At 60.0% G+C, this 13,843-nt stretch overlaps 2 long non-coding RNA genes across 3 annotated transcripts; one reads left to right on the top strand and one right to left on the bottom strand.

Annotated features, from left to right (window-relative positions):
* Positions 1-6,621: 6,621 nt before the first annotated feature.
* Positions 6,622-12,048, top strand: LOC144369484 (uncharacterized). Its single transcript, XR_013429311.1, has 2 exons — positions 6,622-6,786; positions 6,892-12,048. It is a non-coding gene; the product is annotated as an uncharacterized LOC144369484 (long non-coding RNA).
* On the bottom strand, positions 10,081-13,837 carry LOC120884931 (uncharacterized). 2 transcript variants are annotated; one of them, XR_013429310.1, is made up of 4 exons: positions 12,807-13,837; positions 12,101-12,370; positions 11,837-12,013; positions 10,081-11,510 (listed from the first exon to the last, which is right to left on the bottom strand). It is a non-coding gene; the product is annotated as an uncharacterized LOC120884931 (long non-coding RNA). The 2 variants fall into 2 exon arrangements; XR_013429309.1 differs by having other exon boundaries at positions 12,101-13,837.
* Between the last annotated feature and the right edge of the window lie 6 nt (positions 13,838-13,843).

Genomic DNA, 13,843 nt, shown 5'->3' with positions numbered 1-13,843 from the left:
CAGGACACACCAGGTAGCTCTTCAGACGAGAAGGGGAAGAGGCGCTCGAGGACAGCGTGCAGAGAGGCAGGAGAGGCCTGGGGCTTGCAGGAGCAGTCGGCAGTGCCGGGCCCTTCCATTACTCACCCGTTGTCTTCCAACACGGAAAAACGAGGTAGGTCGATGGCTGGTACTGGATGGACTAGGAATCCTAGAACAAGGTCGGGGCGGAGCAGTGTGTGGGCCACAGTGGGCGGTACCTGGTGAAGATCAGGATCAGCGCCTGTGGCTCGGGGCTCCCCCAGAAGCACTCAGGGGACGTGGAGGATGCTCACTGCTGGATGGACAGAATGCCCAGCAGCCCCCGGATGCTGGCCCCAGTGGGGAGAGTAGAGCCGGGCAGGTGGGTGGGGTGGGGCCTCAGCCACCATCTCGCCAACCTGCACCCACCTGGGAGGCCGGCAGAACTCTGGTAGGGTGCGACTGACCTTGCAGGTCCTTCTCATTCTACGCCATTTGAAATAGCCAGTGTCAGGAGAGGAAGGGGAGTTTGCTCAGAGCTGAGGAATGGAGAGGGGAACTCCTGCCCCACAGCCTTCCCGAGAAGATCTGGGGGCTGGCGGGGGCTGTGCAGTGGGTGAGCCGTCTACTGTAGGGGCTGGGCTGGCGGCTGGCAGTGGGGAGTGGGGGCCATAGGCCTCCAACCCTGAGTTCCATGGGCAAGCTGCACCTCAAACAAGCCGCCTGACAGAAGAGACGGTCACTGGGCGGTTCTGGGTGGGGGGACGCCCAGAGAGCCTCAAGGATCAGAGGGAGGCGCTAGCCCAGAGTGAGCTCAGCTGACAATGTCTCTACGTAGGATACACTGTAGAGACACAGGACATGGCTCTCTGGGGGAGGGGAAAGGATTCGGGGTGGAAAGAGAGCATTAATTGGAAAAATATAAAATAAAATAAACGCGGCATGGGGTTTGCACTGTCCTCTGGTGGCCGCTGTGCACGTCAGATAAGGTTTCTGTGGAGGCACAGTGACCAGTCCCCTGGGGTGCTGAGTGCCCACAGACTCCTGGTCTCCATCCTCCGGGGCTGACAGGCCAGCTAGGCTCTGTGCACTAGGGTTGGGCTTTGGATCCACACCTGAGGGCTCCCAAATCATTCCTTCTAGTACCTGAGACGGTAGGTACTAACAGTGCTGGGGAGCCGGAGTCCCAGGAGGCTGCTCCGGGAGGGAGTCGGGACGCCCCCTTGTGCTGGCGGAGTTCCAACATGGACTTTGGCAGGACTTTGAGCTGGAGGAGAGGAGCAGAGAGTGGGCGACGGCACACAGCACACGAGGCTGGGATGCCAGGGAGGGTACTCCAACCCTTCTTCAGGCACGATGGGCAAGGAGGCACGGACGGCTGTTGGGCAGGGGATAGTGCGGTTTGCTCGCACTTTGGGCTCTGGCGGCTCGGTGAGGACCCCTTCCTGAGGGTGAGGCAGTGGAAGGGCAATGAGAAGGCCCGAGGGTGAGCAGAGGGCGTGAGCCATCAGGTGTGAGTGGGGGTCTGTGCAGGGCAGCCTGGGAGCGAGGCCTTGGGACTGAGCCAGGAGACACGTCCGTGTGTAGCTGGAGCGCAGCGAGGAGAGCAGCCTGTTTAAATCTCCTTCCTTCCACAGCTGAGAGGTCCTTTCCCGTAGCCAAATGCTGTGCTGGGGTGAGAGCCTTGCCCAGGAGTGCTCTTGGAGGAGAATGTGGTGTGAATCCACGCTCCAGGCAGAGGAGGGCCCAGGACTGGAGGCGGGAGGTTCTCCCACTAGTCAAACTTGGTGATGTCAGTGGAGCCCTCCCTGGGAACCGCAGCCACCCTCTGACTGGGGAGCTGCCAGGGAAGCACGAGGACAGGCGGTGCCCAGAGGCAGCACCTGGGTGGGTGGCCCATCCACCCAGGGTTCTGCTGTGCAGGCCAAGTCTGCCCCAGTGGGCAGGCACCTTGCTGCAGGGTGGCACCACCAAGGGAGTGTGCTCAAGTGCACGGCCCTGCAGTCCAGCGGGAGGTCCAGTGGGAGGTCCAGCGGGAGGTCCAGCAGTCCCAAGAATCTGACCAGCTGTGGGTCCTGTTGCTGGCAGCCAGGGCCTAATCCTTGATACAGCGCCATGGCTCAGGCCACTCTTGCAAAAGGAGCCGTCAAGTGCGTGAGCCTGTGAGACCACGGGGCTCTTTCTGCAGGCCACAGGCTGCATCTCCCTGTGCTGGGCATGGAACTGTGGGCTCCCTTCTGACAGGCCGTGTCCTCCAGGGGCCGCAGGAGGAAGAGCCCCGCAGACTGGAGAAGCTCACTTCTGCACAAGAAGCTCGGCAGCACCTGGCCCAGCACCTGTCAAGGGAGGGAGCCCCGGCTGCGTGGAATGTGCCTTTCTTGGCCGTGACTCTGGGTCCCACTGAGGGGCAGTGTCCCCAGTGTCCTCTGACCTCTTCCCCCCACACTCAGGTCTTTTCTGGAAAAGGAGAATGAATGATGTTGACCCAGACTCTTGTCGGGAGAGGGAGAGGCACAGTACGCTGGCGGCTGAGCTGGGTGGAGGGGCAGTTCCTCCTCCTCCTGAAACCAGCCTCCTGGCTGAGGGATCAGAGGGGAGAGGCTGCCGCAGGGGAGACCCGCCTGGCTGGAGCCACAGACATCTGCCCCGTGGCAGGACCGCTACAGCGGTCTCCTGGCCCGGCCCAGCCTGGCACCGGAACCTGAGGCTGCCCCGTGGGTTTGGAAGTTCACCGTGATTCCAGGGGGTGCCCAGAGGGCAGGCGCAGGGGCCTGACAGGGTGCTGGGGGTGGGTGCAGGGGGCTCTTTCCAGATCAGCTGGCTGATCTGCAGAGGCCAGTTGGACTCTGGGTTCCTGATAGGCTCAGGAATCTGCTCTGGGGGCATCAACTCGGCAGAGACCTGGTCACTGGCCCAGGCACTGGCACGGATTCAGGCAGACAGGGAGGCTGGGCTTGCGCCCTTCACGCACGTTCTGGGTGGGGAGGACACAAAGTGGGTGATTGGAGGTGACCACACATTCCTGGGATTAAAGCCAGCTCTGGGTTGAGGTGGAGGCTGAAGGCTGGGCCTTCGGGAGGCCAGTGCTCTTGGGGACCAACCCCCAAGTCATGCTCCCGGGAAGCAGTATTCCTCAGGAGGGGGCCAAGGCACGCAGCTCCTACTGTGGACCAGACACACTCCAAGCAGGGCTTCCAAGACAGCCAAGCAGCTGTCCCAGAGCCATGCTGGGGCAGAGGTGGGGTTGGAGGCAGGGGCTCGAGAGCTTTAGCAGAGTGGCCTGGAGCAGGTCACTGCCTCTGGACCAGTTTCTTTACCTATTAATTGAAGGGTTTCATGGAGAAGAGATGAAAAGGAAACAGCATGGAGAGATGCAGGTGGTGAAATGTAAAGTAGGAAGGTGGTTTCTAGCCCCTTTGCCCTGGGCTCTCCTCCAAGACCTCTCCTTGCACCGGGGCGCATCACAGCGCGTTGTGCGTTGTGCCTCCCATCTGCGGTGGAGCCTTGGAGGAGCTGAAGCTGCCTGACCTTGAGTAGCGTCAGCCTGAGGCGGGTGAGGTGCACCTAAATCATCCCGGGAGAGCTGCTCTGCTGGCTTTCAAGTCTCCCTGCATAATCAGCCCTTGTCCCTGGCCTTCCTGCAGAGCCAGTGCTTTAACCCTTGCGGTGGGGAAGTGCTGCCTGAAGCCTCACCCGGTGCCTGGCAGCCCCTCCTGGCAGCCGGCGCTGGCTGGCTCCCGCAGGCTTGGGCGAGAGACCCGCCATGCTGCTCCTCGTGGGCAGGGGGCCCCCAACAGCTTTGGGGCATTGGGGTTCCACCCTCTTCTCCACCTGTGTTGGCTTGTCCTGACACCCTCACATCTCCACCTAGAGACACTGGGAAATACAATCTGCCTCTGAGCACCTGCTTGGTGATGCCCGGAATGCCCCTGCAGCGGCGGCGGTCCTGGGGGATGTCTGGGTGAGACGCCCCGGGCTAGGGGTCTTCAACAGTTCCTGGCAGTCCACCCCAAGGTAGCCAGTCTGTTTCATTAATTCTGAAAACATGGGTAAAGCCCTTTCCATGTGCCACTTGCACAAATATATTCAAATGATCATTCAAATGATTTAACACGCAAAGGGTCAGCCTTCCCCGAGTAAATCCTGTTTTTAATGTGCCTGTCTGAGTGATTTCATTAGGTGGCAATGTTAAAGAGAAGTGTATACTGACGCATAACTTATACAAATGTATGCAAATGAGGTGCCTGAAAGAGCCCAGAGTGAAATTCCTTGGAGATTCCCCTGAATTCCTCCCTGTGTGGATCAGCTGTTATCATCACAAAGAGCACCAGCAGACAGCAGGGACAGGAGTGCCATTAAGGCTAAAATGGGGGGCGGTGGGAGGGGAGAGCGCAGTGACACCCAGAAAGCTCTTCCAGCTGGAGAGGGTCTCGCCCGCCCGACTCCCCCACTGTGTGGATCTGCAGCAGCTGCCTGTGCTCAGAATACAGATCAGCTCTCAACTTTTGAACCCCTTCTGGTAGGAAAAGGAAAAATATCACAGAAAGAAGCCAATTCCATGCCGAGTCAAGGGACGGGCTTAATTTCTTCCCGGGGAGGGAGGTTGGGAGAAGGGCCAGGAGAAGCCGCGGCTCGGCTCAGACTTCCCCTCAGGCTGCTGGGGAGTGCCAGTCGGTGCTGGGCACAGCTCAGGGCTGCTCTCAGCCGTGCCCCACAAGGTCCCTCTGGGGAGAGCAGCCAGGCCCCATCATCTCTGGCCAAGGACACAAGACCGCGGCTTTCAGGAGCCTCCCTCTCCCTTCCTCTGCTGTCCAGCCCCATTCCAGGGACAGGGACCTTCTGCCCCTCCCCCTCCCAGAGCCAGGGGCCAGAAGGGGTGGGATCACATGGTGTGAGGTTCAGGAAGGGCACTGCACCAGACGGGGGCATCCTGGGAGGAGGGCACTCTTTGGCTTTGGTGCCTCTGGGGTCACCTGGACTCTGAGCGCAGACGCGGGTTCTGAGTGGGAGGCGCATGTTGTGAGCAGCACTCCTGCTCCCTTCCCTGGGGTCTCTGGGCCTCCCAAGGGCTGATGGCCAGTTTGGTTGTGCACCTGGTGCCGTCACCCCTTGCCGGTGGTCCCCGAAGTGCCTGTCCTGCGCTGGACACTGCCCTCTCACCCTGGCCACTCTGGGACCTAGTGCTGCTCTTTGAGCTCACGTCTCTGGATGTGCACGTCACTTCCTAGACCCAGAGGAGCCGCCAGGTATTGGTGGAGTCGGGGTGCCTGCCCAGGCCTCTCTGCTGTTGCCGGGAACCCCCATCCCTGCTGCGGCACCCACTCCAGCCTCAGACTCAGAACCCCTCCAGAAAGCCTGCCCTGCCCTGGGCTGAGTAAGACTCTGCTTGGGCACTTCCTTTCTGCCTCTCTCTGGTCTGGCCTTGTCTGCCTCTGTGCTCACCAGCCCCAGCCCACAAACCCCACCAGACCAGACATTGCTTCTTTTTGTATGTCAACAGTCACACCTGATGGAGAACATAATCAGCAATTGCGATTGTGCCCCTCATCCACTGTCTTACCTTCTAGTGTCTGTTACCCGATGTCAATGGCAGTCTGAAAATATAATGTGGAAAATCCCAGAAATAAGCAATTCCTGAATTTTTTAAGTGCACATTGATCTGAGAAGTGAGATGGAATCTTGATGTTCCACTCTGTCCTGCTGGGATGTGGAGCATCACCTTGTCTTGAGTTTCCACTCTGTATACACTACCCACCCATGAGTCAGTAGCTATTCAGTTATCAGAGTAACTGTTGGGGTACTGCAGTTTTCCTGTTAAAACTCACATTTCACTTGAAGCCTGAGGGCAATTTGGACACACCACAGAGAAGCTGCAAATGTATCTCAGCTTAATAAGGAAAGGAAAAAGTCATGTGCTGAGGTGGCCAAGATGTACGATAACCTGTTGCTAGTGTCTTACTGTGGCCCCCTTATAAATGAAACTCCATCACAGCATGTACCTGTGGGAAAACCACGGTGTCTCCAGGACTTGCAGTTGCCCTGGTTTGGACACCACTGAGGATTTCAGGGTCTTGGGCTGCATCTCTCCCAGGGAGAGCGAGGCTCTGTATTTGACTCCCACTGTGTGCCCAGTCTTTCTAGATGTGACTTCAGCTCTGCTACAGCCCCCTCTAAGGAGCTCTGTGATCTCAGAGCTGGGAATGACCTGCCTGGGGTTTGAGCCCAGATCTCTTCCTTCACTCTGCAGACATTATTGAGCACCTTCTGTGTACCAGGTACTGTGCTGGCCACTGATTACCCAGTACTGAGCAGAACAGGCCTGTGTGGTACTTGGCCTGCTTCCCAGTAGATGCCAAGAGGGGCCTGTGGTTTCTGGCTACCTCCATCGACTGCAGAGGCTCCTGAGGATGTGCCATGTGGACAGAGAAGCTGTTAGACATGGTGCAGGCTGGCACAGTCGCTTGCCAGCAGGGCCATGAGGACACTGGCTCAGGAAGACATCGATCACGGGAAGTGACTCAGCTGGGGGAGACGTCAGATGTGACTCAGAGAGACTGTCTGCTGACGTCTGCTGAGTTGGGCCAGCAGCTGTCATTGGACGCTGCGTGTGTGTCACATGGAAGTCCCTGGTGCAGGGAGGTGACCCTGGGCCACTCCAGAGGCCGAGGGTGGAGACTTGCTGAGCGTCTGCGTGTGCAGGGCACAGCTCCCCTCAGGGCCTGGTGGGGGTGATTAAAGACGGTCCTCCCCACCTGGCCTTGGAGGGTGGGGCTCTGTGGTCACCTGGTAAGTGCCCTGAGTCCCAGCACTGAGTGGAGAGTGGGCAGGCAGGGTGGCAGGGCCAGCCTTCTGAGAGGCCCTCACCTGGTCAACTCGCCCTTCTGGTCCCAGGTGGATGAAGGACATGGACATTCAGGAGGGATGTGCCAGGAAACAGTGTCCCCAGAGGGGGCTGCAGGAGGGACGGACGGGGACATGAGACAACATGGCCTGCTGCCCCAGGACGGAAGGCCTGGGAAGAACGTGGCAAGAGGAGGAGCCCCGGGTGGGCTGGTGGCCACTGTCCAGGTGCCGTGAGGTGGTTCCGCCCTGGTGGCCCAGTGAGAGGAGGACCTCACAGTCGGACAGCAGGTGTCTGGAGGAGGCTCTGCTCCCACAACAGCCCCTGGAAGTGGGCGCCCTGGAGATTCCGGGGGACACGTTGTCAAGCTCCTCAGAGCCTGGGCAGGAGCTGACCTGGCCTGGGGCCACTCTGCCCACTGGGCCCACCCGCGGTGCTTCAGTGACTTCCCAGGGACGTGGGCAGTACTCATGCCTGCTCTCAGGGCCATTTCCCAGATCAAGAGGCTGCATTGGCAGCACCAACATGCTAATGAGAGGCCACTCTGTTCTGGGACACCTTTGCCAACACCTTTGTGGAGTGAGGCCACAAAGAGATTCTACAGTGATCCAGAGACCCAAGGCCCAGGCCTGGCGTGACCTTTGCCTCGCCCTGGACAAGCTGAGCACTGGGGACGGGGTCTCTGCAGCTGTGGCATCTGTCACCCCACAACTGGCAGAGCCCCCCTCGCAGCCAGCGGCCACAGGCTGTGAGTGCATGGGACACTCAGGGAGCCTGGGGCCCAGTGCGCGCTGGGGTCTGAGCTCCTGATGGCTCAGAGTCCCGCTTGAGCCAGGAGTTGACGTCATGGCTGTGTCCTCGCTTCTGTGGCTCTGCTGTAACTGGGATGTGGCTGGAGTCCCGGGACCAGGCGCTGGACGGCGGGTCCCAGTGTGGTGACGTGAGAGGTGGTGGGCCCTTAAGGGGGGCTTCGTGGGAGGTCAGGACCCTCAGTTTTCTGGAGAAGGTTTTTGCACGACGCCCTGGCCTCCTGTCACAGCGGGTGACCTCTCTCACCGGCTCCTGCCATGACACCGTCTGCCATGGGGTGATGCCCCCAGGAGGCCCTGGCCAGAGCCTGAGCCTGTGGTTTGGCTTCCCCAGCTGCGGGCTGAATGTGCCTCCTCTTTTGTGAGTCACTGGGCTCCAGGTAACCCACTGTAGTAGTGGAAATGGGCTGGGATCTGACTCCTGGCCCAGCTCCGACCAGTCCTTCTAGTTGGCTAGACCAACCAGACTCTAATATGACACCAGAGATTTTATATCAGAGACCTGCCGAGACTCTGAGAAACATGAACTCCGTGCTGAACACATAGTAGGTATTCAAAATAGTGGTCACCCATCTCCCTGTCCCAGTTCAAAAGTCTGTCCCCTAAGTTCAAAAGTCTGCAGAGGTGGCTTGGCTGAAACAAGACGGGTCTGTCTTTGTGACAATGAAGTAACGCAGCTCTGAAGCCAGGTGACCTCTGCAACGGGGCCTGGCGCTGGGCAGGCGAGTGGGAGTTTCAGGAGCAATTCAACCCACACAAGATTGGTCGGTGACAAAGACTGTGGCTGACATCCCAGAGGCTGCTGGCTTCCCCCTTCCCGTCGCTGACAACGAGCCAGTGCTCTCCCGGGGACTTGGAGGAAGACGAGGAGCGCAGGTGGGAAGTGTGGAGGAGATAAGGTGGGGCAGAGCCTCGAACCTGCTCAGCTGGGTGTGCTGCGGGCCCTCTGGCAGGGCTGGGCCGGCTCCTTGGAGGGCAGCCCAGCTGCTCCAAGCTGTGAGGCAGCCACCGGGTCTCACCCTCGACGTGGTGGTTGGTGCGGGTGCGTCTGGGCAGAACCGTGCCTCTGGAGGTCCGCAGAGCGTCGGGCCCTGGAGACGCTGGCTGCTCTGTGGGGCTGGTGACTGCTGTGACTCGCACTTCCTGTTGGCTTTGGTGGGATCCTCCTGCCTTTCATTGTCAGCTGTGTCCCTGTCTGGAATGTCGTCACCTGTCATTGCTCTCAGAGTCCGGCGACTTTTCCTGGGGTGCAGCCCGGGTCGTCTCTTCTGCAGACAGGACCTGGACCGCCCGAGCCTGCTGCACCCCCACGGGTCACTCACTGTGGTCCCCTCAGCATGGTGAGGGGCCCCAAGCCCCATTGCCCAGCACCTTGTTGGTGATGTGTGCTCACGTGTTCTAGTTCACTTACGTGTCAAGTGTGCCCTGAGCCCCTCTGTGTCCCAGGCCCTGAGGACGCAGGCGTGAACAAGCACACCCACCCACGGCTCACAGAGCCCGCCGTGGAGGGAGGTGGAGGAGGAAAGGGTGAGCGAGCGGGTGCCCTCCAGGGCATGGACAGCCAGCGAGGAATGTGGAGGTGGAAGAGCGAGGCCGGGGACGGGAACGCGCTGTGGAAGCTGCCTTCGAGGGTGGCCCTGGAGCAGCAGCCCCTGTGCCGTGCTGGTGCCTGAGGACACTGGAGGGGCCGCCGCGGGACGAGCTCTCCTGTGAGGCGCTCAGGGCCAGCCTGACTGCAGGGAAGCTGGAGTCCTGGGGAAGGGGCAGTGGGGGTCCCTGGGAGGCTGGGTCACGGGCAGGTGAGGACCTGAGTAGGCCAGAGAGCCGGCGTGAGCAGGGCGGAGGCTCCGTCTTGTTGCACGATGTGCTATTCAGAGCAGTTAATGCTCTGGCTTAGAGAAAAAGTGTGATTTTGACTCACACAGTCCTGACCTGACGCCCGGCTCCTGGGCGCTGCCTCCAGGGGTGCTGCAGGTACCCAGGAGTGGCCCCTGCAACGGGAGGCTGAGGAACAGGGCCTGAGTTCCCGCAGAGGCGAGAGCTGGGGAGGAGAGTCGCTTAGTGACACAGGCTCCTGTTCCATTGGCAGGGAGTGTCACGTGCCAGGCTGACTGCCAGGGAGGCTGGGAAGTGCCCTGGTCCCTGTGCCCAGGTGAGGAGAGTATGTGGACGTGGCGTTGCCTGCCCTAGCTGTGCGGCTGTCTTGGGAACAGCAGGGGACAGTGCTTGGAAATCAGAGCACCTAAGGTTCCCTCGAGACCAACCGTCGGCCACCATGGGTGCCCTTGGCTGGGCTACAAGGCTGCCAACCTCAAACTGTTGTGGAGAAGTTGGTGGGTCCCTCTGAGGTTCCCGTCTCACAGATGAACTCAGAGAGTGCCACTGACCTGCCAAAAGACACAGAGCACAAGAGACAGGACCAGGACCAACTCTCACTCAGCCGTGCTGGCCATCACTTTTACTTGCACAAACAAGTCGAGTCGATGGAGCCCAAGGGACGTCCACCAGGCAGGGCAGGCAGAGAGGCAGATCAAAGGGCTGAGAGAGTAGGGCTTGGGAGAAGGAGGCCTCGGGAAGGCCCTGACCTGGCCTGGGACTCTGCCAATCACTCGCCTCCTTGAACCTTGGTTTTGTGACATGTTAAATGGGAAAGACAATGTTGGAATAACTCAGCAAAACCAACAGCAATGAAGTCCTTGGGTTTCACAGAGGCACCTCCTGTGCCAGGGGTCCCCGGCTAGTACCCTGGCTGGGGCCGCCTTCTCTCTCCTGGGGACCGAGGACAGAGGCTTCTGCCTGTGGTCAGGGGTCCCCGGGTTTCTGGGGCCTGCTGGTGGATGGGCAGAAAGGCTGGGTGGAGGAGCCCCGTCCCCTTTCCAAATGCCCTGCCCAGCATGTAGCCCGTCAGCTCTGTCCATCTGCCACTGGCAGAAATCAGTCACATGACCACTCGGGAGCCAGGGGACCAGAAACTGTCATCCCTGGTGGGCAGCAACACCGGTCACCCCCATGAAGGACAGGACACACTGTTCCTGGCAGGCAAGCGCCCACTGCTGTGTGTCATGGGCCTCTTGCTACGGTGACTAGAAGGCCCGCCCGGCACCACTGCTGAGGAGGGAAGTGTACTTGGGGCTCACGGTCGCAGAGGTCTCAGCCCAGGACACTCAGCCCCATTCCTCGGGGCTCAAGGTGAGGCAGGACACCTTGGTGGAAGAGAGTGGTGCGGGAGCAGAAGCAGAGAGAGCTCTCCGTTTGCAAGATACAAATATACACCCAAAGCCACGTCCAGGGCCCCTCCTCAGCCACACGCAGCACCTCGGCGCCCACCATCAATCCCATCAGCGGGGATGAATTCACTGATTGGGTGAAGACTCTCACAACCCAACTGCTTCTCCTCTGAACCCTCTCACATCGTCTCACACGAACTTTTGGGGACGCCTCATCCAAGCCGTGTCACTGCCTCGCATCCCATCTTGCTGGTGGCTGTGAAGCTCTAGCCCGGCAACGATCGTGAAGCCCGACCGGGGGCCCATGGCCAGGCAGACGCTGTCGCCTAGTTAGGCTCGGAGTCAGCTCCGTCCGTATCCACGCCTGCCCCCCAGCTAAATTCCCATCTCCGCCAGCCCCAGTTTCCTCTTGTGTGAAAACGGGAGGGTGATATCTGTTTTAGGGATCAGTTTAGGGAAAGCACCTGCCACCATCGATGGCTCTGCTCTGGTGGTCAAGGCCCAGGGAGCAGCCGTGCTGAGCCTGTCCCGTCCTCGGGGGTGGTCAGCATGGTGGTAGGCCCTGTTTAGACTGTGAGCTGAGAGGAAGGGCCACTCTTCTGTGTCCTCGTGTTTTAGGCAGCTTCTGTGTCACTGGGACAAAAGACCAAGGAGGAAAAGTTGGCTTTGGTTCATGGTGATGGGCTGACTCCCTAGAGCTGGGTCTGAGGCCGGGGGGAACCTCAAGGTGGAGAGGAGGGTGGAGGACAGCAGCTCAGGACGCAGCAACCAGGAAGCAAGGGCACTCCCCTCACCAGGGTCACGTGTCAACCCGGAGGTCTGCCCCGGGATCCTGTCCTGCGGTCACCACCGCTTGCCTGCAGTTCCCACCCGCTCATCCATGTCATGACTCCATCGTGTCACCTCTGACCATTCTTGCACCCTCAGACACGAGCTCTGGGGACACCTCGCATCCAAACCTTAGCATCTCGCTGTAATCGTGGCCGTTCACTGGGGTTCGCCTCAGTTTTCAAATCCCTGATGTGGGAAAACAACAGAAGCTGGATGGGCAGGTGCTCTTCCCTTCTGCTAACACAGACGAGCCCACGGGTTCTATTTCTGCCCCAGGCCTCAGGCCTGCGGGATCTCACTGGAATCTGGGCAGAACAAATAATAATACGAATGAGTTGTAGATGGAGTTAATTCTGCATGCACCAGGCAGAGCAAAAACAGGGCAGACTCACCTCCTTAAACAGCGCTGTGCCTAATGGGGATTCACTGCTCCTCCCCGTTCCCTCATGCCGCGGGATCTCACTGATCCATATGGAGGGCTGGAAGGGAATGCTGATGAGGAGAGCAGGGATGCGCGCCTCTCCTGGTCCTGCTCAGGATGCCAGCCGACTGTGCCTGTGTACCTGATATCGACCGACCGACGCTCCTGCTCCATCTGCTGCAGCACTTGGATTTGGAAGCTGGGAAAGGTCTTACCGTCTGTGGTTTTGTGAACCAGGAGGCTGTAGTGTGTGCACAGACAATGGATGAACAAATGCCTCATGCCAGGGACTGCGAGAGCGCCCTGGGGCCAGGTTCTGGATGGCCCTGAGCCTCCCCAGGGTGCTGTGGGTACTCGGAGTCCTGGCCCTGGGCCTGACCTTCCTGCAGGAGCGCCATACCTAGGGCTGGAGGGGGTTGGTTCAACTCAGGCTCCCTGAGTATGGCTCCCCCCGGCACCTGGCCCATCACTCAGATCAACCATCCCCAGAGCCCTGGGATGTCGCCCCCCTCCACGTACCTCCCCCCTGGGTCCTAGGCTCTGGCTCACACACAGCACTGGGGCGGGGGCAGGGGCCCCTGCAAAGTGTTTCCTGCTGCTGCCCCCTGCAGTTTCCCCTTCCACAGTCCCTGGGGAGATCTCCTGAGGAAATCAACGCCCACCTGTCCTGCTCTCACCTGTCCTCTGCCCTTGCCCCCTGCCTCAAGGCTCACAGCTCAGTGAAGGGCAGCCAGCAGCTGGAGGTGGAGGGCCAGAGGCCGCCGTGGGGGGCGGGTCCTGACGTGGGGAGGCACAGCACCTCCAGCACTTGGTGGACAGAGGAGGAGGCTCCCAGGCCAGCAAGTGGAGCTGGGGGACGGGGGAAAATGCACGAGGGGCTGAGGGGGAGAGAGGAGGCAGAGAGGTGCAGAGGCCCCAGACAGGACAGGGGGCGCACTGCACTCAGGGCCGCTCGGAAGGGGCGGGAAACTTGCGCCTGGCCTCTGTGGCTCTGCGGGGACTAAGCCACGGCCTTTAAAAGGTGGTGCAGTGCTGTGTCGGGTTGAACTACTTCAGCAGGGTTTTGCTTAGAAAATCCCCTACTGGTGACTACTCATCCCTCCCCCAAAGGAGCAGCCTTGCTAACTCCAAGGCAGAAACACTGGTGGACGGTCCTTGCTCGTGGCGGTACAGAGCGATACACGGACCGCAGAACCGTGCTTTGACTCTGCTCCGGGTCTTCTCCTGGCAGCAATACCTACTACCCTCCTGTGCGCTGGACTCTAAGTGAGCTGCCCCTCCCGGCAGCCTCTAGACCACCAGAGAAGCAGCGGAGGACAGTCGATGCTTTTTCAATCTCGGATCTCTTCAGCTCACCCTGGGCTTATTGGGCACAGTCCTGCCCCGTGTCAAGGGCTTCTGCAATCACAGCAGAAGAGCCAAATGAGCGCGTTCTCCTTTCTCACCAGCCTTGCCCCCACCCCCCCTCACTGAAGGTCCTAGTGGGGAGTAGGGGAAAGAGCAGCCCTGTCAGAAAGTGGCCTCCATAAGCTGGCTGCACCAGAGCTGGGGTAGGGACCTCGGGGCAGTGCGGGCTTCTGCCTCCCATCAGGCGTAGGCGCATGGCCTTCCAGAGAGGTCGCAAAACCAGAGGTCTTCCAGAAGCATCTAACAGAGAACTCGGCAGGTCGTCTCCTGTCCTGCCCCTGCCCACCTGTCCTCTGCCCCCGCCCAT

Source organism: Ictidomys tridecemlineatus, chromosome 12 (genome assembly GCF_052094955.1).
Source record: "Ictidomys tridecemlineatus isolate mIctTri1 chromosome 12, mIctTri1.hap1, whole genome shotgun sequence".
In the NCBI taxonomy this organism is placed as follows: Eukaryota; Metazoa; Chordata; class Mammalia; order Rodentia; family Sciuridae; genus Ictidomys; species Ictidomys tridecemlineatus.
The sequence above is the reverse complement of the archived record's forward strand: the minus strand, read 5'-3'. Positions and strand labels throughout refer to the sequence as shown.